The sequence below is a fragment of the Cynocephalus volans genome, chromosome 9 (assembly GCF_027409185.1).
Source record: "Cynocephalus volans isolate mCynVol1 chromosome 9, mCynVol1.pri, whole genome shotgun sequence".
NCBI lineage: Eukaryota > Metazoa > Chordata > Mammalia > Dermoptera > Cynocephalidae > Cynocephalus > Cynocephalus volans.
The window spans coordinates 125586249-125611046 of NC_084468.1; the positions used below are offsets into that span (position 1 = coordinate 125586249).

Genomic DNA, 24798 nt, shown 5'->3' on the forward strand with positions numbered 1-24798 from the left:
GACTGGGCCAATTGTCAAGCTAAGGCTGGGTCTGGAACCCACAACCCCTCAAGCCTGTTCATAGACTGGTTCGCAAACTCTTCACATGCCAGGCTGGGTTCCCAGGCCTCTCACACGCCAGGCTGGGTCACCAGACCCCTTACACACAGGTCTATGAGCTAGGTAACCAGCCAAAATGTCCTTGGAAGCTGCAGGTTGGAAAGCATGGCTGCACCGGGTGGATGACCTAGGCTGATGCCCACCCACCTGCTTCACTAAAACTTTCTCTCTCTCTCTCTCTCTCTCAGAACACAAGAATAGCAATGAAACTAAAAAGAAACATTGGTGCGCATGCACACTAACTCCACACACACACGCATGCATGCACACACGCACAATTTGCTTACAGTGGGTGCACTAAACCACATCCAACGGGACCTGAGGCGAGGGCCCTGACAAAACTGGTCTATTTTCCCAACGTCAAGATTACAGGAAAATTATTTGTAAGGTCAACCCTACCCAACTTTGATGTGTGGTCTTGGGCAAATTGTTCAACCCTCTGTTCTATTTCCTCAACTGCAAAATGAAGACAACAACCTTGTCATGCTTCATTGACTTGTAGTGGAACACAATTAATAACGTCCTGACAGACAAGGCTACATTATTAAATTCTGTGTCAACTCTGAAAAACAGAGGAAGATATTTTTAGCTCTTAAAAAAAGAGTTCATAATCTTGGATGGGAAGCCTACTTTCTCCGGCAAAAGTTAGAATCTACCCAAAGTAGGAAACATTCTCCCCACACACACACAGGCATATACACCCACCACAAACATTCACAAACCCAGTGACTGTTCTTCCGCTACTCCCCAGTGGAACAGAACAGCCAAGTTGAGAGTCACTTTTTCGTATCGATTTTCTGCTTGTTTGTCAAATGGGGTTTCTTCAACTACAAGAGTTCTGAATACGACATTGACCTGAATCAAACACAGGGTGAGGATAAGTTAACAGGAATGGGACCATGGCCCCTCAGCTGACTGAACTAATGTAAATGACACCAAGATAGTAGCTTTATTCTATCATAGCCAAATGACTTTATGCTGCCAAAAAGTCTTCCAGGATAAAATGGAAATTATGGCTGCCTTCCCAGCACTTAATCTACTCATTTCCCATTGAATAGCAGACAAAAGTTTACATGGAATCAATCACACCCCCATTCTGAAGTCAATTAGTACAATCCATATCCCTTGAAATCAAGACTAATTCAGGGATGGGCATGATCTAAGCCAATCAAAACTTCACTCTGACCTCAGCGATTGTTTTCAGGGTACGCAAGTGACCTTTGCTGTCCCAGTTGAGTGACGTTCATGAAGAGAAAATTAAAGCTCTCTTTATCCCTTTGGTTGAGCATAGGGCTAAGCTCATGACAGTCATCTTTTAGTCATGAGGGACTAGATGTAGTATAAAGTTAACAGGCTAAACAGCAGAGTCCTAACATTGGGGAAAGTATCTTTTTTAATACTGCTGAGTCACTGAACCAACCCTCTTTTGAAGCCTGCCTTAACACTGGAATTTTCAGGTATGTGTTTTTTGTTTTGTTTTGATTTGGGTAAATTATGAAGAAAACATTTAATGGCATTTGAAAAGAAATGAAAGAAATAGATGCATTTTAATTATATAAATACTGAAACAAGACCAAACTGAGATTTCTCTTTTTTTGGTTTGGAGCAATAAAAATACAAAATTTCAATAACTTTATAAGAAATATCCAGAAAGCATTCTTCAGCAAACAGCAATTTTGTGGATTTACTCATGATAACTAAATCAATGCATTTTCTTTATTGTTTAAGCCAGTTTGAATCAGGGTTTCTGACTAAAATATATATACTTTAACATTGAAGAGCCATATTGCAAATGTGCCCTGTTGAGTTAGAGTGATAAAAGGACAAAAAAGACTTTTTCTGGAGAGCAGCAAACCAATCACATGTACAGTGATAGTTTAAAAATGTGTTCCTACATTCTTTGACACTCCTTCTATTGAAAGGTAGAGTCTATGTCTCCTCACCTTGAATCTGGGTAGTCTTGTGACTGTCTTGACTAATAGAGTATGGCAGAAGTGATGCTATGGGACTTCTGAGGCCGGATCATAAAGGACTATGCAGCTCCTGCCTGATTATTCTCTTGGAATTTTGCTATCCGTATATCCTGTTTTGAGATGCTCCCTGTAAGAACCCAGCCACTGTGCAGGGAGAAGCCCAAGCCACACAGAGAGTCAACAGTCACAACTGATCCGAGCCCAGGTGCCAGAATGTGAGTACATAAACTTCCAGATGGCTCCAGTTCCTAGCCATTCAAGTGACTCCTGAGCATTCTGAGGGTATAGATATTACAGAGCAGAGACTAAACATCCCTACTTTCCCTGTCCGACTACCTAAGGCACAGAATCTATGAGCATAATAAAATGATTTTAATTTTGTATCAGTAAGCATGGGACAGTTTATTACCTGGCAATAAATAACTAGAACAACTGCAATAAAAACAACAGAAGGGCCTGTACTTCTAAGTATGAAAAAAATGAACATTTGAAAAACAATGCTTTCACAGTCCACTCTGGTTAATAGTACATTGTATAATATCAAGTCTCTTCTACAATAATTCTGAAACAATTATAGTTGGTTGCAGTAGCAAGTAGACAAATGCAATTAGGTAAAAGCCATTGTGATGTCTTAAACTTGGAAATTATGCTCCTTTAGACGCTATAAAATCTTGACAGATATAAAAAGACAATGCTCCACTGAAAGCAACTTTGTTTAAATTGTATTTTCAATTTACAATCTATGAAGAAGGCAATATAAGAAATCAAATATCAAAGTCCCAACCTGGTCAGAGCTGAATATATTTAAAGATATACACACTGCTGTATTACCCATAGCAAAGGAAAAGGCAAATTTTTGAAGTAACTATTAAAGTACATTTAAAGTACTGTATTAAAAATTGTTTGAAATTTCCTCACCTGATATTGTACATTGGGGACCATGGGATGTGGTATGCAGGGAGAAGAATAGAATTATAACAGATTAGTCTTTTTTCCTGTTTTCACTTTTTAGAAATCACTCATGATTTTATTTCAGAATCTCTAAATAATTTAAAGACGTTAAAAGGTTGAGAGACAATTTGTGGTTAAATGGGCTTTTCAACAACTAAATTCTGATCTCCTCAAGATGCCTGGGTTGATTCAATGTGCAAACAATTAGAGTTGAGTGGGAAAGAAAACGAGTATGAGGAGAAGCTTTACCTGAATCCCCAGCACAGTCTTCTTGTGAACTGTGTGGACAGGGGCTTTTGTCTGCACTCAAGTGACCTAGGTACTGGCATTGAAGGAAGCTGGATGGCCACCTTGTTTTCACCCAGGCCAACTTCTGAGTCTTTGTGTTGTATCCCAACAACAGCAACATCAAGAAAAGGCATATTGAGAGCACAATCCCCACACAAAAGTCTGAAAAGTGGAGCAAGAATGGGTTTTTCAATGTTTAAGCAGAGAAGAAAAGCAGCTTTTGAAGTGATTTCAGTGCCTTACCTCCATGCCCATGCAAAAGCCAGGCTGCCAGTGAAATACTCCAAGGTCAAGTGGCAGCCCAGAGAGACAGATACATAACAAGGACTTCTCAATAAAAAAGAAGGGCTCACCTCTTCCATGCCCCTCTTTCATCTGATAATGTGGAAGAAATTGACTCCCAAACTGCAAGAATGATAGTCAAAGAAAAAGGGAAGTTGTTGAGAAGACTGGGCCTTTTACCTAGTCATGTTCTCTGGTTTATCTTTTAGGCTCCTAGAGGCCTATACGAATAAGATCTTGACTTTTTCCTAGTGTATAGAATAAAATAAATAACTCCTGAGAGATAAGGAAAGGCAAAATGAGGTAAATTTGAGGAAGAGGATTATGGAGATAAAGCTGCTTTGGAAAGCTCCAAAATCAAAAGGAAAAAGGTAATAAGAACATAAAGCCTACATTTTAATCCATTCATATGGCTCCTATTCTGACTTGAAGTGGCCTCTATTTTGGTAATCTGGAATAGTTATGTGTTTAAAGTTTATCAATGGCAAGAAAATGTATTAATCAAAGAGGGTTCTCAGACTTCTCTCTTCTGACCCACCTGGTAAGGATGATTTTATTTTTGAGTCTTCAATTTTTCTCTGTTACCTGACTTTCAAGGGCAGTTCTGCCCCAACCAGACTTTGTGATGCAGAATTGGAAGAATGAAGAAACAGAGGTGGAAGCAAAAGACCTTGCAGCTGTGGTTTTGGGAGTCGTACAATAGTAAGTAAAGAGTGGATGTTGGGGAGGAGGTAGGCTAAGTAACGGAGTGAATTACAGAGATGGATAAAAGGATTTAGAAGACAAAATAATACGTTGTTAGTTATCTCCTCTTTGAAGTTTAATTAAAGGCTAAAACTAATTTTTAGTCACCTTCAGTTGTTAGTCTGTTTATTGGATGTGATACTATGATGAAACTGAGTCAGGAAACCCTGGAAGTAATTCAGGTCAAATTCAGATATCTGTTTCCAAAAAGGATGATGAGTCCTAAGATTTTTAGTGTGCACCTTACTCTTCACTGTGGTAACAATGAACTTATCTGAATGGTGATGATTTCAGGAGCTCATCTATAGTGTTTTCCAAAAAGAAAGAAAATGTTTTTTCAAAAGATAATCAGAGAATCAGTGGTTACATGAAAAAATTCAAATAAATTAGCATAAATTTGAAGGATTACAGACAAGGCAGAGAAGGAAAGAGGCTATTGAATAGAGAAAAGATGCAGGTTGTTTCAAACTATAGAAAAAACTTTACAATCATATTTGACTGAATTGATGAGCTGACATGTTTGTACACAGGAGAAATATAATTCTCTTGAGAAACTCAAAGTGCACCACAATCATTACCTTATCCACCTCTCTAACATTCATAAGTGCAGTTTGACATCGTTTCATCACAGAAACTGGCAGTAGAAATATTAACTTCCATTTCCCTGGTGAGATAATGGTAGAATGTACTTAGGAGTACAAGGTATGTACGTATTAATTATTCTCATTTGGCTGACTATGAAAAGTAGGCATTCAAAACATGAAATGACTCATTTAGGCGAGCTTTCCATTGAATTCGTGTCTTTTGATTTCACGCCATTACGTGCTGACTTACTAGACTGGTATAGTGGGAGGCCAGCCAATCTTCCGTGAGTGGTGGAATCTGAAATGCAACCTAGACATTCTAAAGAGAGTGCAGCCCCAATGAAAAGGAAAGAATGAAGAAAAACGTAAGGATGACTGAAAGGCTAGAAATCTGTTTGTACTTACACATACTACTACAGAATACAGATACCCAAAAGTTTTATTTGATCTGATTTGTAAGGACCACCATGTAACATACAAGTTGCAGAGATCAGTGCCTAGTTGGCCAGGCAGGTGGCTGTCTGTCTGTATGTATGTGTGTCCATCTTTGTCAGCTGCAGTGTTGTTTGTATTTTGTGCTTCAATCCAGTCTACAATTTAATGAACACTAAAAGTTTATGTCTGTAGTTTCACATGCACTGAGAAAAATGAAAACTGAATATTGTTTTGTACTACTTTTCCATTAAAAAAGACACAGCAGTTCTTCAAAAGGCAGCAGATAACAATTCTCTCAATTTTCTTAATGCTAAGAGAGCACTAAAAACTTCAAGGGGTTAGTGCATCAGAGTTTCTTCTACAGTGAGTCGAAAATAAATTTGTAATTACAAGTACATAAAAATTATAAACAAAAAATAAAAGCGTCATGCTGGAAATATTCCAATATCTACAATTTTAAATTCGGGTCAGAAGGACTTAGACAGCAATGGGAAAGCAGCAGAATAAAAATGAAAAGAACTTTCCCTTGGGAGTCAAAAAACATGGAATTTAGTCCCCATTATTCTACTAGCTGGGCATGTAAACTGGGTAAGGGTGCAATTGGTAAAGGGCCACGAAAAATGATTACACTGTATAATGTTGAATATACTAATTATCCCGATTTGAGCATCACATATTTCCTACAGGTATTGATATTCATCTCTATACCCCACAGATATGTACAATCAACTATGTTTCAATAAAAAAAAAAAATCCCAATGAAAGAAAAAAAAAATTAAAACTAAACTAAACTAAATAAAATCTATGCTGGACCTTGAGCACATCATAGCAAATGAGAGCGTTAGACTAGATTAGAATTTCTTAAACTACGTCCTGAGGAGCACTTATTTAGCAAAATGGTAATGGGTGTTTCATACATACATATTTTTTGGTCTCATAATGAAAATAAAAATGCAACTTTAAAAACAATTAAATAGATTTAGACATTATAGAGTAAGGTCAGCAAACTGTGTTCAGCAGGCTAAACTCAGTTTTGTAAATAAAGATTTACTAGAACTCAGACATGTCCATTAATTTATATATTATCTATGGCTTACTTTGCACTACAGTGGCAAATTGAGTAGTTGTGACAGAGATTATATGGCTCCAAAGCCTGAATTATTTACTCTCTGGCTCTTTGCAGAAAAAGTTTGCATGCTATAGACCTTCTCAGAACTTTCAATGTAATAATGGGAAATACAAAATAATTTGACTATATAATCTTTTTCTCACTCAACAATTATTAACAGGAATATGTCATAGTCCAGATTAGATTATTTCCGAAATCCAGTAGCTTCCTATTGTTCTCTGATTTTTTAAAATACCTTTTAAATGACCCAATTTATCCCATTCATTCGTGTATTCAACATGTCATTATGGAGAAGAAACTATGTGCCAATGTTTTCGGTAGTATGGATAGAAAGTCAACAAATAGACAAAGATTCTTGTCTTCCTGGAGTTTATATTCTGCAGAGGAAGCACTGTCAAACAAGGTAAATGACACATTGTATGCTATATGGTATTAGATGCTATGGAGAAAAATGAAGAGAGAAGGGAAACAGGGGACAGGAGATTGCAGTTTTAAAGAGGGTGGTCAAGAAAGGCCTTACTGAGAAAGCAACATTTGCGCAAAAACTTAGAGGAGGTGAATGAGTGATTCATATGGAGAGAAAGCATTTAAGGCAGAGGAAACAGCCATTTAAAAAGGTCCTAAGAGGGCCGGCCCTGTGGCTCACTCAGGAGAGTGTGGCACTGGTAGCGCCAAGGCTGCGGGTTCGGATCCTACATAGGGATGGCTGGTGCGCTCACTGGCTGAGCGTGGTGCAGGCCACACTGTGCTGAGGGTTGCGATCCCCTTACCAGTCAAAAAAAAAAAAAAAAAAAAAAAGTCCTAAGAAACAGCAAGAGGTCAGTGCGGGGCGGAGTGAAGCAAGTGCTGGCAAGAGAAGCAGGAGAGGGGATCAAAGGACCAAGAGGGGCCAGATTGTGTGGGGCCTTAGTAAGAATTTAGGATTTTACACTACAAAACAAAACAAAAAAGTGGGTGGGAGGGCACTAATGAAAGGCTTTGAGGAGACACGTGATTAGACTTTGATTTTGAAATGGTCACTTCAGCTGCTGTGATAAGAACTGACTGCTGTGATATGAACAGGCTGAATGAATGGTGAGAGAGGAAACTAAGAAACCAGAAGGAGGCTATTGAAATAATCCAGAAGAGAGGTAAGAAGGGCTTGTACAGGGTGGGAGCAATGCAGGCAGTGAGAACTGGAGGCTCATCAATGTGAGGGGTCTTCAAAACGTTCATGGAAAGATTCATTTTATCTTTTATTTCTATTTTTCCATGAACTTTTTGAAGTACCATCATATTTTAAAAACTGACAGATAACATTGGATGCTTTTATTGTGTACAACATGATGTTTTCAAGTATGTAAACACTGTGGAATGAGTAATTAACAAATTGTCCATTAACAAATGGATAATTATCCATTAATAAAATGATAATTAACAAATTAAATCTGGATAATTAACCAATTGACTAGGTCATGTAGTTTTGGGGTGAGAGCACATAACATCCACTCTCTTTACAGTTTTCAAAAACAGAATGTATCATCACTAACTATACCCACCTTGCTGTGCGGCATATCTTTTGCAAGTAAAGCCAATGCGGTTTTCTGATGGACTAAAAGTGGGGTGTGAAAGAAAAAAAAAGTCAAGGGTGATTCCATTTTTTTTTCCAAAGCAACTAAAAAGTTGAGACTGATATAAACTTACATGAGGAAGTACGTAAGAAGAGCGAGTTTTTAAGAGTGTTATCAAGAAGTGAGTTTGAAGTGTTGAGTAGGCCACATGATTTCAGGGAAGAGAGATGGGCTGGAGATGCAGATATGGAAATCAATAGTTAGTAGATGGTATTTAAAGCAATGAGGCTGTGTTCAACAAGGAAGCAGAGTAGACACCGAGGGACTAAATCCTGGGATACTCCAACATTTAGAGGTCAGAAAGATAATAAGGAATGAGTAATGGAGATTGAAAGGAAGCAGCCAAAAGAATAGGAGCAATTACAGAAAAATGTGGTGGTCTGGAAGCCAAGTGACGAAAAGAGGGAATAAACAAACATGTCAAACCTATTACTAGATTAAGTAAGATGAGGACAAAGAACAGAGCATTGGGTTGAACAATGTAGAAATCCAAACAGAAAGTTGCAGTGAAGTTATGTGGACAAAAGGCTGACTTGAGATGTTTTAGGAGAAAACTGGGTGAAGAAAAATTAGAGATAGCTACTGATCTTCAAATTCCACTTTCATCTGCTTCTTTTGGGACATAATTTCCCCCTGTACTGCCAATCCCTTTTAAACATTTTTGGATGCCTGTGCAATGCCAAACGTAAGGATAATACGTGAAAAATTCCTCAGTCACCTGAATATTTCCAAATATACATATGTTTGAAAGAAAATAAGCAAAATATTTGGATGACTAATTCGATTTTTCCTTTTTGTATTTGGATGTCTACATAGGATCAAAGTTAAGGTGTCTATAAAATAGAAATTATTAGTAGTAAATGAATTATGTAATATTTTAATTTATAGTTCCTGTTAGAAGAATATTCACGTTAATTTAAGAAAATCCTTATATCTTTCATCTTACATCTTTGAGTTTGTTAAAAATACCAAAAAAAAAAATTCTGTAATATTCCGTTTATTCTTTGTGCTTAGGAAATTGACTAATTAACTTAGTTTGACATAACAAATCAAGGTAATCTTACATTACACAGAACCATCATCACAGCTGAGTTGGTTTATGTATACATGTGACTTAGGTCAGTTAACAATAAATGCTTGTTAAATAACAAATAAATAAATGATAAACAGTTTAAATATTCTTGGCAATTTCAACTTCTGTTACATTCATGTGTAGAATATAAATAAAATGCAAAAAGATGAATTTACAATTTGATAGCCATCTTGGATTCAATGTTCCCCCCTCAAAACTTAATCCCCACCATAACTGTTGAGGGTGGGAAATCCTATTATGATAGTTAAAATGTGGGTCCTTGAAGAGGTGATCAAGTTGATGGTTTAATGGTGGTCATGGGCTTGGTTCTGAGGGCTTTAAAAGAGCAGCACATGAGAAGTTCTCTCTCTCTGCTCCACCCATCTGCCATGTGAGACTCCTGTGTCACTGTCACCACTAACAAGGCCTTCACTAGATGTGTTGTCTAGACTTTGGATTTCCCAGCTTTGGCAACTGCAAGCAATAAATTTCATTTTCTCATAAATTACCCAATTTCAGGTATTACTGTTACAAGCAACAGAAACATACTAATACAGAAAATTGGTACTGAGAGTGGGGTGTTGCTTAACAAATGCTTGAAAATGTGGAAGCGGCTTTAAAACTGGGTGTTGGGCAAAGGTTGGAGGAGTTTGGAGGACTCAGAAGATAAAAAAGATGGGGTAAAGTTTGAAACTTCTAGAAACTTGTTAAATAGTGGTGACCGGAATGCTCTCAGAAATATGGACTGTAAAGATCATTCTAAGGAGGTTTTAGATAGAAATAAGGAGTTTATTGGAATGTGAGGAAAAGATTACCCTTGCTATTGACTTGAGAGGAAGTTGGCTGCCTTCCGTTCATGTCCAGAAGTTTTACGGAATGTAGAATCACAAGGTGCTGACCCAGGGTATTTGGCAGAAGAAATTTCTAAGCAGCAAAACATTCAGGAAGCTTCCTGACTACTTGTAACGGCCTACACTGAGTTATGGAGGCAAAGGCATGACATAAAGCCAGAATTTATAATTAAAAGGGAAGCAGAGCATAAAGCTTTGGAAAATTTGCAGCCTGGCCATGTGGTAGAGAAGCAGAGAGCATTTTCAGGAGAAAAATTCAGTGGTGTAGATCAGTGTTTGCTAAAGAAAGACATTAGTACAGAAGAAAGGGATTATCAAAGGAAGGGGAAAAGGCCCTGAAGGCACTGCAGAAGCCTCTGGGGCCACCTCTTCCATCACAGGCTTAGAGGCCTGGGAAGGCAGAATGGTCTCTGGGAACAGGCCCAGGGCACACTCAATGGGCTTACGGGCCAGGGCCATCTCGAGATGCTGCTTCTCACACCCCGGCTGCTCCAGCCATGGCTAAATTAGCCTCAAATGTGTTTGGACCTGCAACTTTGGAAGATACAAGCTGGAAGCCTTGGCAGCATCCACGTGGTGTTGTCTGCAGGCTCGCAGAATGCAAGAACTGTGGAGGCTTGGGAGCACCTCAATTTCAAACAGACTGGGAACCCAGGACGAGATCTGTCACAGGGGTGGATTCACCACATAGAGCCTTCACTAAAGCAATGCCAAGTGGAAATGTGGGGTCAGAGTTGCAGCAGAGAAGCCCCATCAGGGCCAAGCCTAGCAAAGCCGTGAAAGTGGGACTGCCATAGAGACCCCAGATCTGTAGAGCTACCAACGAGCAACACCAGCCTGTGAGAGCATTGCCTGAGACCAGGAAAGCCACAGATGCAGAGCTGCCTGAGACTTTGAGGCCCAATCCCCACACCAGCATGCAGATGACATCGAACGTGGAGTCAAGGTACATGATTCACCAGCTATAAGATTTAATGCCTGCCTTACTGGCTTTCAGACTTGTTTAGGACCTTTTGCCCCCTCCCCCCCACTTTTTTTTTGCCTACTGCTCCCTTCTTGAAAGGGAATACATATCCTATGTTTGTCCCACCATTGTATCTCGACAATAGGTAACTTGTTTTGATTTCACAGATGGGATTTTGAACTTTTGACTTCTGAATTAAAACAAGTTATGACTTTGGGGATGAAATGAATGTATTTATTTGTGAAAAGAACATGAGTTTTGGAGAGTAGGGGGCAGAATGCCTTGGATTGAATGTCCCCCCAAAATTTAATCCCCACTGTAACTTTAGAGGGTAGGAAATCTAATTATGATCATTGAAAGGTGAGGCCTTGAAGAGGTGATTAAGTTGATGATTTGAAGGCTTTAAAAGAAGAGCACATGAGAACTTCTCTCTCTCTGCTCCGCCCATCTGCCATGTGAGACCCCTGCATCACTGACGCCACCAACAAAGCCTTCACCAGATGTGTTGCCTGGACTTTGGGTTTCCCAGCCTTGGAAACTGTAAGCAATAAATTTCATTTTCTTATAAATTCTTATAAATTTCTGTTACAAGCAATAAAAATGAACCAATAGTTAACTCCATAACATCTTCCAAGTCTAAGACAGTGGTTCTCAAGAATCACAGGCAGGGCTTTTTGAAACACAAAATTCTGACCCCCCACATCCAGATATGGATTTATTTGAAATGGCTCTTGTATGGTAAATGGTCAGGAGAGGCAAAGGAGTAGACTGTGCTGGTCAACTGTTAATTTGCTCTCATATCTATCTGTACCTTTCTCCATTCTGCTCTGTATCACAGGAAACCTCATTTCCCTGGCTATTTTGCACCCTCAGACTTACAATTAATGAGGAACCAGAGGGAGATTAAAGGATAGGAGGAAGACAGAGATCCAGCGTATTTCAACCCCTCACTGTCTGCTTCTTGTGGGTGTCTGGAAGTGACTATGTCTCCATCGAGGCTCCACCTCCCACTGTGCAACTTCTCTGTCCATGTTCCAGCATCTGCTGGACAGTCCCCACTAAGAAGCTGGGTAGCCCCCACTTTCATCCTTCCTCTGGTAACACTACCTCTTACCTATATTCCTTAGCATCTGGGTTAGTAGCTATTGCTAAATGCTAGGTGGCTTTATCAACCACAGCTTAATTTGTAAATTGCTAGAATTCTTGTTTCCTCACTGGAGCCTGATTAATTTGAAATTTCCACTGAGAATTTGGCATCATTTTTTATTTACCACTTTATGCTCCAGGCTGGCACATCCTATCTAATTCAGGTGATCCTCTCTACCTGATCCTGTTTGCAGGTTAATCCTTTCTTGCATAGCCTGACTTCATCTCTAAAGTTTATAGACAACAAAAAAGGAAGCAGAGGTGAAAAGAGATATTTGGAAAAGAGAGTGAGGTGACCAGAGGCAGAGACTAACAGTGTTTTGTCTCCTACAACTGAGCTTCATTGACACGAGTAAACAGTAACCTCTGATGTCACTGTTGTGTAATGCTGAGAGGCTAATCTTCAGAAAGGGTCTCTCTATATAAATGTGAATTGTTCAGAGGGAATCTGGTATTAACATGTGTGGGAAAATAGTTAATAACTTAGAAATTTACCTCCGAAATATGTAACCTATGTCAGAAAGTCTCTTTGTTAATCAGAAACATATTATGGTCTCTTTGTTAATCAGAAACAAAATACGGCTCCATGTTTTGGCTATTGTAAATAGAGCTGCAATGAACATGGGAGTGCAGGTATCCCTTTGACATGATGATCTCCATTCCTTTGGATATATGCCCAGTAGTGGGATTGCTGGATCATATGGTAGTTCTATCTGTAGTTGTTTGAGAAACCTCCAGGCTGTTTTCCATAATGGCTGTTCTAATTTACAGTCCCACCAGCAGTGTAGAAGAGTTCTTTCCCTGCATCCTTGCCTGCATCTGTTATTCTCAGTCTTTTTAATAATGGCCACTTTAACTGGGGTGTAATGATATCTCAATGTGGTTTCGATTTGCATTTCTCTGGTGACTAGTGATCCTGAGGATTTTTTCATGTACCTGTTGGCCATTTGTATGTCTTCCTTTGAAAAGTGTCTATTCATCTCCTTAGCCCATTTTTTAAATGGATTATTTTTTTTTTTTTTTTTTTTACTGTAGAGTTATTTGAGTTCTTTACATATTCTGGATATTAATCCCTTGTTGGATGTATTGTGTGTAAATATTTTCTCCCATTCTGTAGGTTGTCTGTTAAGTGAAATAAGCCAAACTAGGAAAGAGAAATACCACATGTTCTCATGCATAACTGGGAAGGAAGGAAGGAAGGAGAAAGAAAGAAAAGAAAGAAAAGGAAGGAAGAAAGGAAGGAAGGAAGGAAGGAAGGGAGAGATCACAACAATTCACTGAACTTTCAGGAGAAGAGAACAAACCTAAGGTTAGTGGGGATGAGGGGAGGGAGGAGGCAGGGGTTTTGGGGAGGGACAGGTCAGGTAAAGGGCATAAAGAAAAATCAAGATTTGTAATAATGAAAATGCTACTAATAATACAGATAAATAAGTTTTTAAAAAAGGAACACTCAGATTGTTAGAATACCTTTTGTGAGGTGGCATGTGTGTATGTTACATGTGTGCATGTGTTTGTTGAAGTCCTTTGATATATTTGATACATTTGCCTCACCTCGCTTTGTGAGTATCAACACTTGTGGACTCTACTTTTAGCTAAATAAGCAGTAAATGGATTGGTATTCAGATGTACCCTTTTTTGCTTATGGAGCACTGCCTGCAGAATACACACACAGCTGGTGCTATCAGTATTGATTCCATCACATATTTTCTGGTCTGTGACAGAGCTCACAGAAAATCACTAACTGAAGGAAATACCCATTTAAATAGCCTTGATTTTCATTGTTAAAACAGAGCAAATGTGGTGCAATGCAACTCTTCTTTCTGATACATACACCAATTATCTACCAGGAACTGATTTATATTCTGTTCCTCAGTGATTTTATCCATTTGTAGCAAAAGATACCTGTTAACATGGGATAACGACTGCTCTTCCACACTCACGTTGAACAGTAAGAGGAATTCAACCGTGCAATTTGCTAAGTTGGTCTGCAAGGCCTAGTACTGATTTCTTCCAGAGCACGGCATGTGTTTTAAATGCAGGAGCTGGTTTTCTATTTCTCAGCAATACTCTTATGTGTGTCAGTGTGTAAGGTTATTGTATGTGGTGTACAATTCTGAATGATATCTTGGTAGCTTTGTTCTCTCCATTTTTTTAACAAACAAATTCCAGTAATTTTATCTAGGAAAGTATTATCACATATGTGGATTATACTAAAAAGCATATGTACTTCACAGGGCCTGGTTTTCCAAAGCCTTGCAGTTTGAAATATTGACCTTGCAAGGACAGGAAATTTTCCTTAGGCTATAAGTCTCTAGTGTGAGATGAAGACTTGTGGCACATAGAGAGATTGAGAGCTGGGCTGTCAGGTCCACCATTGCCTTTGCCTTCAAAGGCAGCATAGTGGGACATGAGCCACAGCCCTGAGAAGTATGTCCATGAAGAAACAACAGCCAGCGCGAGTTTCAAGATGGCGGCGGCTGCGGCGGCTGGCGCGGAGTAGCTGAGGTGGAAAAGGTGGCCACTGGGCCTCAGGCAGCCGGGAAACTTGTGGACCTTTCTCTGGCCATCTCTTAAGGGAGGACTGCTGCTGCTGGCCGGTCGTGGGGGCTCAACGCCACTTTGCCCCCGGCAGGAGAGGCTGCCTCATTTACAGGCAACAGCTTTGAAGTGTGGAGCAGGAAAAGAACTGATTCTTAGCTGCAAAAGTGAGTCTTGAAACAGGGAACACGGCGCCAGGGCTGCTGTGGATGCAGCCAGGATCCCGGAGGCTGGGGCCGCACTGAAGGCGGCCAGCTGCCCTATCCAGGATTCGAGGTTTCAGGCCGGCATTAAAGAAGACTCCTGGGAGCGCCCGAGCGGCGCCGCGACTGAACAGCCCGAGGCGGCAGCGCCGAGAACACGGAAGGCAACAAACCAGAGACAGCGAGCGCCCGACCTGGCACAGCACTGTGAGTGATCCCTGGCAAAGCTCTGTTCGGGGGGTGGATGCCCACGAGGCTCCCCGCCTGCACCACCAGGCCACTCACTGCCCCGGTGCTGCCTCCATTTTCCCAGGTGCGGGCAGCTCCGCCCTGCTCGGCCATCACTGAGCCCATTTGCTTGGCCTGGTGCGGGGCTTTCCGGACCCTGCGGGCCGACCTCCTCTCCCACTCCCTCCACGGTTCTCTGGCAGGGCTGGGGGTGTGGGGCGTCCCGACCAGTTTTGGGAGGGCTAGGAAGTACGGGCGGGCCGACTGTCACTCCACCACACCCTGGACTCCGGCCCCGGTAAACTTCCTGTTACTGGGAGGCAGATACCATCTCTGCGACCACCAGTTTGGAAAAAAGCCTAACGAATTTCTGGTTGGGAATAGTGTGGTAGGAGAGTTCCCAGGTCTGCTTGAACCTGCCGGAGAGCAGGCTGCAGGCGGGCACTAGACTTGGTTTATACCGGGGGGATACAAAGGTGAACAAGACCCGAGAAAGATCTACACAGTGCTACAAAGGCACCCAGAGAGACTGGTCGTCTGTGCCTAGCAGAAACCTGGTAGACTTCCTGGGCGAGGCGGTGCTGAGCAGGGTCTTGAAGGCCCAGCTGATAGACGAGGGGTGCAGAAGACACGCCCCAACCCAGCACAGTGTGCACAGAGGGGGGAGACGTGCGGCCAGGGAGGCGGAGACTCGACAGAAACCACACACCCGGTGGGGTCGCCACTGCACGATCTAACAGCCTGGGCCAGAGCACACTGAACGGGGAGAAGTCCTGTACAGAAAGTGAAAGCTCAACAGAGATCACACACCCTGTGGTACGTGATCCACCAGCCCAGCAGAGTACAAGCTGACCAGAAAGGTGGATCCCCGGAGAAGCCCAAGACCCGAGGCAACCACACACACAAGACACTAGAGGCCAACTGAGCAGTCACGGCGGGAGCCATACCAAATTGGCAACCACAGCAACATCCTAGTTAGTCATTAGTCTTAAACCGGTGGACTGTGAAACCCCCTGCCACAATGAATAAACACCAAAAAAAAGACACCAGAAATACAAAAAATCAAGAAAGTACACCACCAAAAGTTAATAAATCTCATACTCTAGATCCTATAGAACAAGAAGCCCTTGAAATAACTGATAAGGAATTTCGAGTGATAATTCTAAGGAAACTGAATGAGATACAAGAAAACTCAGCTAGACATCATGATGAAATGAGGAAAAGTATACAGGATCTGAAAGAGGAAATATACAAGGAAATCAATGTCCTGAAAAAAAATGTAGCAGAACTTGCTGAACTGAAGAAGTTATTCAGCGAAATAAAAAACACAACGGAGAGTTTAACCAGCAGGCTTGTCGAAGTTGAAGAGAGAACCTCTGAACTTGAAGATGGGCTGTTTGAAATAACACAAGCAGACAAAAAGAAAGAAAAAAGAATCAAGGACATGGAAGAAAATCTGAGAGAGATATCAGACAACCTCAAGCGCTCAAATATCCGAGTCATGGGTATTCCAGAAGGGGAGGAAAATGGAGATTCCATTGAAAACATATTCAACAAAATAGTGGCAGAAAACTTCCCAGGTATAGGAAAAATCACAGATCTTCAGATCCAGGAAGCTCAACGATCTCCAAACGTATTCAACCCAAAAAGGCCTTCTCCAAGACATGTCATAGTCAAATTGGCAAAACTCAGAGACAAAGAGAGAATCTTAAAAGCTGCAAGAGAGAAGCGTCAAATCACCTATAAGGGAGCCCCAATCAGGTTAACATCAGACTTTTCATCACAAACCCTAAAAGCTAGAAAGGAATGGGATGATATTTTCAAAATACTAAAAGACAAAGATTGCCAGCCAAGAATACTCTACCCTGCAAGGCTATCCTTCCGAAATGAGGGGCAAATAGTATATTTCTCAGACAAACAAAAACTGCGGGAGTTCACTACCACAAGACCACCCTTACAAGAAATCCTCAAGGGAGTACTGGGTTTGGTTCCTGAAAAATAACTACCACTGCCATAAAAACCTAAGAAAAATCTAAACCCGCTAGTACAATAAAAATGGCATTCATGAAGAGAAAACAAGCTAACAAAAACACTATCTACAACCTAAGGAACCAACAAACACAGAAACCAAACAGTAAATCAGAAAGCAAGGAACAAAAGACACCTAAGACAACCAAACAACCAATAAAATGCTAAGAATAAATCAACACCTTTCAATAACAACTCTTAATGTTAAAGGCTTAAATTCCCCAATTAAAAGACACAGACTGGCTGATTGGATCAAAAAGCAGGACCCAACTATATGCTGCCTACAAGAGACCCACCTCACCCATAAAGATTCACACAGACTAAGAGTAAAAGGATGGAAAAAGATTTACCATGCAAACAGAAAAGAAAAACGAGCTGGAGTGGCTATTCTTATATCTGACAAAATAGACTTTAAACTAAAAACCATAAAAAGAGACAATGAGGGACACTACTTAATGATAAAAGGACTGATCCACCAAGAAGACATAACAATCATAAATATGTACGCACCCAATGTTGGAGCAGCCAGATTTATAAAACAAACTCTATTAGACCTAAAGAAGGAAATAGACACTAATACCATAATAGCAGGGGACCTGAACACTCCACTGTCAATATTAGACAGATCATCTAGGCAAAGAATCAGTAGAGAAACACAAGATCTAAACAAGACTCTAGACCAATTGGAATTGGCAGATATCTACAGAACATTCCACCCAACAACCTCAGAATATTCATTCTTCTCATCAGCACATGGATCATTCTCCAAGATAGATCACATATTAGGTCACAAATCAAGTCTCAATAAATTCAAAAAAATTGGAATTATCCCATGTATCTTCTCAGACCACAATGGATTAAAACTAGAAATTAATAACAAACAAAACTCTGGAAACTATACAAACACATGGAAATTAAACAGCATTCTACTTAATGACATATGGGTCCAAGAAGAAATCAAGCAGGAAATCAAAAAGTTTATTGAAACTAATGAAAACAATGATACATCATACCAAAACCTGTGGGATACTGCAAAAGCAGTATTGAGGGGAAAATTTATTGCATTAAATGCTCACTTCAGAAGAATGGAAAGATGGCAAGTGAACAACCTAACACTTCACCTTAAAGAACTAGAAAAACAAGAACAATCCAATCCTAAAGTTAGCAGACGGAAAGAAATCATTAAGATCAGAGCAGAACTGAATGAAATTGAAAACCAAAAAACAATTCAAAAGATCAACGAATCAAAAAGTTGGTTTTTTGAAAAGATAAATAAAATTGACAAACCATTAGCATGGCTAACAAAAAAAAGAAGAGAGAAGACTCAAATAACAAAAATTAGAAATGAAAAAGGCGATATTACAACTGATTCATCTGAAATACAAGGAATCATTCGAGACTACTATAAACAACTATACGCCAACAAATTTGAAAATCTGGAGGAAATGGATAAATTTCTGGACACACACAAGCTCCCAAAACTGAACCGTGAAGACGTAGAAAATTTGAACAGACCAATAACAATAAAGGAGATTGAAGCTGTTATCAGAAGGCTCCCAACAAAGAAAAGCCCAGGACCAGATGGATTCACAGCAGAATTTTACCAAACATTCAAAGAGGAATTGACACCGATTCTTTACAAACTATTCCAAAAGATTGAAACGGACGCAAATCTCCCAAACTCATTCTATGAAGCAAACATCATCCTGATACCAAAACCAGGTAAAGATATAACCAAAAAAGAAAACTACAGGCCGATATCCTTGATGAATATAGATGCAAAAATCCTCACTAAAATACTAGCAAACAGAATACAGCAACACATACGAAAAATTATTCATCACGATCAAGTGGGATTCATCCCAGGGATGCAAGGTTGGTTCAACATACGCAAATCAATAAATGTGATACACCATATTAATAAACTCAAACACAAGGACCATATGATCATCTCTATAGATGCTGAAAAAGCATTTGATAAAGTTCAGCACTCATTCATGACAAAGACCCTCTATAAGTTAGGTATAGAGGGAAAGTATCTCAACATAATTAAAGCCATATATGCCAAACCCACTGCCAATATCATCCTGAATGGGGAAAAGCTGAAAGCTTTTCCTTTAAGAACAGGCACTAGACAAGGATGCCCACTCTCACCACTCCTATTCAACATAGTGTTGGAAGTACTAGCCAGAGCAATCAGAGAAGAGAAGGAAATAAAGGGCATCCAGATTGGAAAAGATGAAGTCAAACTGTCCCTGTTTGCAGATGACATGATCCTATATATCGAACAGCCTAAAACCTCTACAAAAAAACTGTTGGAATTGATAAATGATTTCAGCACAGTAGCAGGATACAAAATCAACACACAAAAATCAGTAGCATTTCTTTTCTCCAATAGTGAACATGCAGAAGGAGAAATCAAGAAAGCCTGCCCATTTACAATAGCCACCAAAAAAATAAAATACTTAGGAATTGAGTTAACCAAGGAGGTGAAAAATCTCTATAATGAGAACTACAAACCACTGCTGAGAGAAATTAGAGAGGATACAAGAAGATGGAAAGATATCCCATGCTCTTGGATTGGAAGAATCAACATAGTGAAAATGTCCATACTACCCAAAGTGATATACAAATTCAATGCAATCCCCATCAAAATTCCAAAGACATTTTTCTCAGAAATGGAAAAAACTATTCAGACATTTATATGGAACAATAAAAGACCACGAATAGCCAAAGCAATGCTCAGCAAAAAAAATAAAGCTGGAGGCATAACACTACCTGACTTTAAGCTATACTACAAAGCTATAATAACCAAAACAGTATGGTACTGGCATAAAAACAGACACACTGACCAATGGAATAGAATAGAGAATCCAGAAATCAACCCTCACACTTACTGCCATCTGATCTTTGACAAAGGCACCAAGCCTATTCACTGGGAAAGGGACTGCCTCTTCAGCAAGTGGTGCTGGGATAACTGGATATCGTTATGCAGGAGAATGAAACTAGATCCATACCTCTCACCATATACTAAAATCAACTCAAAATGGATTAAGGATTTAAATATACACCCTGAGACAATAAAACTTCTTAAAGAAAACATAGGGGAAACACTTCAGGAAATAGGACTGGGCACAGACTTCATGAATACGACCCCAAAAGCACGGGCAACCAAAGGAAAAATAAACAAATGGGATTATATCAAACTAAAAAGCTTCTGCACAGCAAAAGAAACAATTAAAAGAGTTAAAAGACAACCAACAGAGTGGGAGAAAATATTTGCAAAATATACATCTGACAAAGGATTAATATCCAGAATATATAAGGAACTCAAACAACTTTACAAGAAGAAAACAAGCAACCCAATTAAAAAATGGGCAAAAGAGCTAAGTAGGCATTTCTCTAAGGAAGATATCCAAATGGCCAACAGACATATGAAAAAATGCTCAACATCACTCAGCATCCGGGAAATGCAAATCAAAACCACATTGAGATACCATCTAACCCCAGTTAGGATGGCTAAAATCCAAAAGACTATGAACGATAAATGCTGGCGAGGCTGCGGAGAAAAAGGAACTCTCATACATTGTTGGTGGGACTGCAAAATGGTGCAGCCTCTATGGAAAATGGTATGGAGGTTCCTTAAACAATTGCAAATAGATCTACCATACGACCCAGCCATCCCACTGTTGGGAATATACCCAGAGGAATGGAAATCATCAAGTCGAAGGTATACCTGTTCCCCAATGTTCATCGCAGCACTCTTTACAATAGCCAAGAGTTGGAACCAGCCCAAATGCCCATCATCAGATGAGTGGATACGGAAAATGTGGTACATCTACACAATGGAATACTACTCAGCTATAAAAACGAATGAAATACTGCCATTTGCAACAACATGGATGGACCTCGAGAGAATTATATTAAGTGAAACAAGTCAGGCACAGAAAGAGAAATACCACATGTTCTCACTTATTGGTGGGAGCTAAAAATTAATATATAAATTCACACACACACATACACACATACACACACAAACCGGGGGGGGGGGGGGAAGAAGATATAACAACCACAATTATTTGAAGTTGATACAACAAACAAACAGAAAGGACATGGTTGGGGGGGAGGGGGGGAGGGAGAAGGGAGGGAGGTTTTGGTGATGGGGAGCATTAATCAGCTACAATGTATATCGACAAAATAAAATTTAAAAAAAAAAAAAAAAAAAAAAAAAGACTTGTGGCACAGCAAGGTTGCTGGCTGAAGAACAGACTAGTTAATGATTGTTATGTAAAGATACTGCGAGATTGCTGTAAGAAGGAATGTTTGCTAAGATCAAGCTTGTGTTGATAGGGTCACTTAATTGTCTACTGGAATGTCATCTGGCTTGTTTCACTGAAAGTTACCAGCCTATACTGTTAAACTATAACCCCACCTATGTCTCTTCCTGTAAATTCCTGGTCTGGAAAATAAATGCAGGAAGAAAACCCCAATTCGGTGTTAATTTCCCTAGGACGGGTTGCCTCTTGCTTGAGGGTTCCCAGGGAAGTTAACCACTTTGGGGCTTCTCAATGCTCAGAAGAGATGGGCTTTGAGCAATCCTTTGCATCTCCGTCACCCAGGGCAAGAGGGGTGACGAATCCATGCGGGGTGAAGCAACACAAAGCAACACACATACTTTGGAAAAATTATCTTGATTTACTAGAGAGTCTGTACTATGATCTGAAAACTTGATACATTTTCAATGGCTATATGGCAATAGTTTAAAAAGACAAAGTTTTAGGTACTAGGAATGAGTTGACTCATTCTCTGATCTAACAAAATCTGATTTAGGTATTCCACATTGTATTTAAAAATAAGCCCTTTTTATACTTGCTTCTGGGCAGTCCTCTCACTTGCAGGTTTACTTGTCCCAGTGAAGCCCTGCTACTTTTTATAAATTTCACTTGATCTTGAGTTGCAAGATTCATTACAATTTTCTTTTTAATTTTATACTGACTTAAACCAACTTTGGTCCATTAATCTACTTTTAAATGAGATTGAAGATAAATCAAAATACAAAAAAATAGAAAATGCTAATTGAAAATATAAGTTCAAAGGACACAAAATAATTTAGTCTAAATAAACTGTACCCTGTTAACTGATTGTCAGTTCAGTAAAACTAAACCTCATAGTTCTTGTCATGTATGCACAGCTTTTATGAATTGCATTTAAGAATTGTCTTTTAATAATTATGTTAAAATAACAGGATATCAAGGAAAACCATGATTTATCTGATTTTTGAAGTTAGTAAAGTGGATATGAACAAAATCTTTTTCCAAGGTTTTTTCCTCTGAAGCCACCAAAGGACTGTGGGAGTCCTGAAAGACAGGTCTCTCTGTGTGTATACGTGTGTGTGTATCTATGTACACACACACACATATACAGGATGAAATGTGACAACAGCAATCTACATACCTTTATTATAACTAAGATTGTTTTTTGTCTAAAAAGTATTTTGTGTGCAATTCTTATTGCTGTAGTTGATGAAATAGTACATCTAACACAGGGATGTCAAATACTGCAGAAATCATTAAGAACAGCTAAAAAAAAAAAAAAGCCTTGCCAGTTTTTCCTTCTTAGTACATGGTACTAGACAGCCCACCCTTACGGTGCTAACATTGGAGAAGAATTGCAATAGGCCTGTGTGTCAAGATCCTTCTCCTTTGTTTTGGATAAAGGGCAAAAGATATGAGCAATATTAATGGAGAAACAACAGAGAGTCTGGATGTAATAAATTGACAGTTTGATCCCTCCCCCCTTAAAGAGGAGACAAAGACAGAAGTGCTTCATCTGTTCCTTCTACCAAAGTCAGGAGCCCCCGGATCACGTATGAAGTGTGATGGCAACTCTGAAACACAGAGCAGTTTGTGCTAGAGATTTACCGAAGTGCTTTGATTTGCTTTATTTTATTTTCCTTCTAACACAAACTTTAAGTGTCTTAATGCTTTAGGTGGGCACAAAAGGGTCTTGAAAGATATTTGAAATCATCAAGCCCAGTAGGAAGATCAGAACGAGGAGAGGGAGATGCACTGATACCTGTCCCACTGGAACTTCCCCAGTTGATCAAAGGGGCCAGTGACTGTCACAGGCAGAGCCTGAGGGGAAGTAGCTGCTCAAGATTTACTGTGCTTTAGAGTCAGGGCAGCCAGAACAACTGTCTGAGAGCTGCATCACTACACAAAGAAAAGCAGTAGGGAAAAACCCAAAACACACAGGAAGTACCCAGACAGAGCACTCATCAAAGTCTCTGTCAATCTCATATCAATTTCAGATATATATGAGTATTACTTGCTTCGGATGAAGATCCTGAAATGATTTACAGCAAAGGGATTGCCCACTCACGGGATTTCTATACTTGGCTTCCTTCTCTGTATCAAGCACGTGCCAGTTCTAGATCCCATGAATCCTCCAAGGGAAGGAAAGACAGAGGCCACCCCGCCCTACCAAACCTTCCACACACTAGTGTCCTTTCTACAGCTTCGAGGAAGGTGAGTGTGGAGGATAATAATAGTTGAACTTTATTGAATATTATCTATATAAATCAAATGAAGATTTTTAAATAGATTAATCTATAAATCACTAGGCCTTGCTGAACATATTGAAAGGGCACGAGGTACTGCTGATTGGCCACTTTGATTCTACATCCCGGCTCCCAATTGCTAACTCCTAAAGGGTGAGTGCTCAGTAAAGCCGATAGCAGTTACTGAAATAAAACTATTCCATGTTTGTAGATTGCTGAATTGAGACTACCAATTGAAACTGCTACGTATATATATAAATATATATCAGAATTAAATAACTTTTTTAGTCTATAAAATTTCTATATGAGAAGAGTAAAAAGATGAGAGCTATCTGACCAAGAGTCAACATATAGGTTAAAATGGATTATCATTAAGTCCTGATAACAAAAAAGTAGGGGACATCCTTTAAGGCTAAAGGAATCCTAGGGGAAGGAAGGACATTTTTTTACTCCCAAAACATGTAGAATTCAACTGTTTAATTCATACACTCAACTATTTAATTCATAAATCATGATCATGAATCATTTTAAAACAGGGTAGTAAGGTAACAGTCAGCATAACATCCATAATAGATTAATAAGTGAAAGTAATGTGGGGGTACTTCAAAAAAAGCATGGAAAGATCCGTATTATCCACCAACTTTCTGAGGTACCCTCATATGTTAGAGAATTAACCTATTGACACAATTATCCTTTCATTTCACTGTGAAAAAAAATAATAGATTATATTGATTATGGATATGGCCCAGCACAATAGTTCATTCCTCATTAGCAAATAGCCTAACCTCTATGCACACTCTTAAGAAAGCTTTACGATTTTTTTTCCTGTATAGAGTGCAAGTGCAACCCAAATCACGCTTTGAGTTGCAATATGTTTACAAGAGTAATGACCCCACATATATCAGTACAATTGGATAGATTAGGCTATGCTTTTATTCCAAAGCATAACCACAGCCATACTACAGCTCCATTCTGGGCCAAATCTATGGTAGGGTTATCTCAAAAATAAAGAAACAAGATAACAGGAAAAATTCAGTATATTAAGATAATGAAATGCAATTGGCTCGATGCAAAAGCTTATCCTGTTTTCAAGGAGTGAAATATATTTACAAGC

At 39.5% G+C, this 24798-nt stretch overlaps 1 protein-coding gene and 1 long non-coding RNA gene across 6 annotated transcripts in view; one reads left to right on the forward strand and one right to left on the reverse strand.

Annotated features, from left to right (window-relative positions):
* Window positions 1-24798, reverse strand: part of INPP4B (inositol polyphosphate-4-phosphatase type II B) — a 349938-nt gene that overhangs the window by 61760 nt on the left and 263380 nt on the right. The gene's annotated exons all lie outside the window — the stretch shown is intronic.
* Window positions 1363-23647, forward strand: LOC134386413 (uncharacterized). 2 transcript variants are annotated; one of them, XR_010024459.1, is made up of 5 exons: window positions 1363-1556; window positions 4191-4295; window positions 11821-12079; window positions 13246-13437; window positions 23436-23647. It is a non-coding gene; the product is annotated as an uncharacterized LOC134386413 (long non-coding RNA). The 2 variants fall into 2 exon arrangements; XR_010024458.1 differs by lacking the exon at window positions 4191-4295.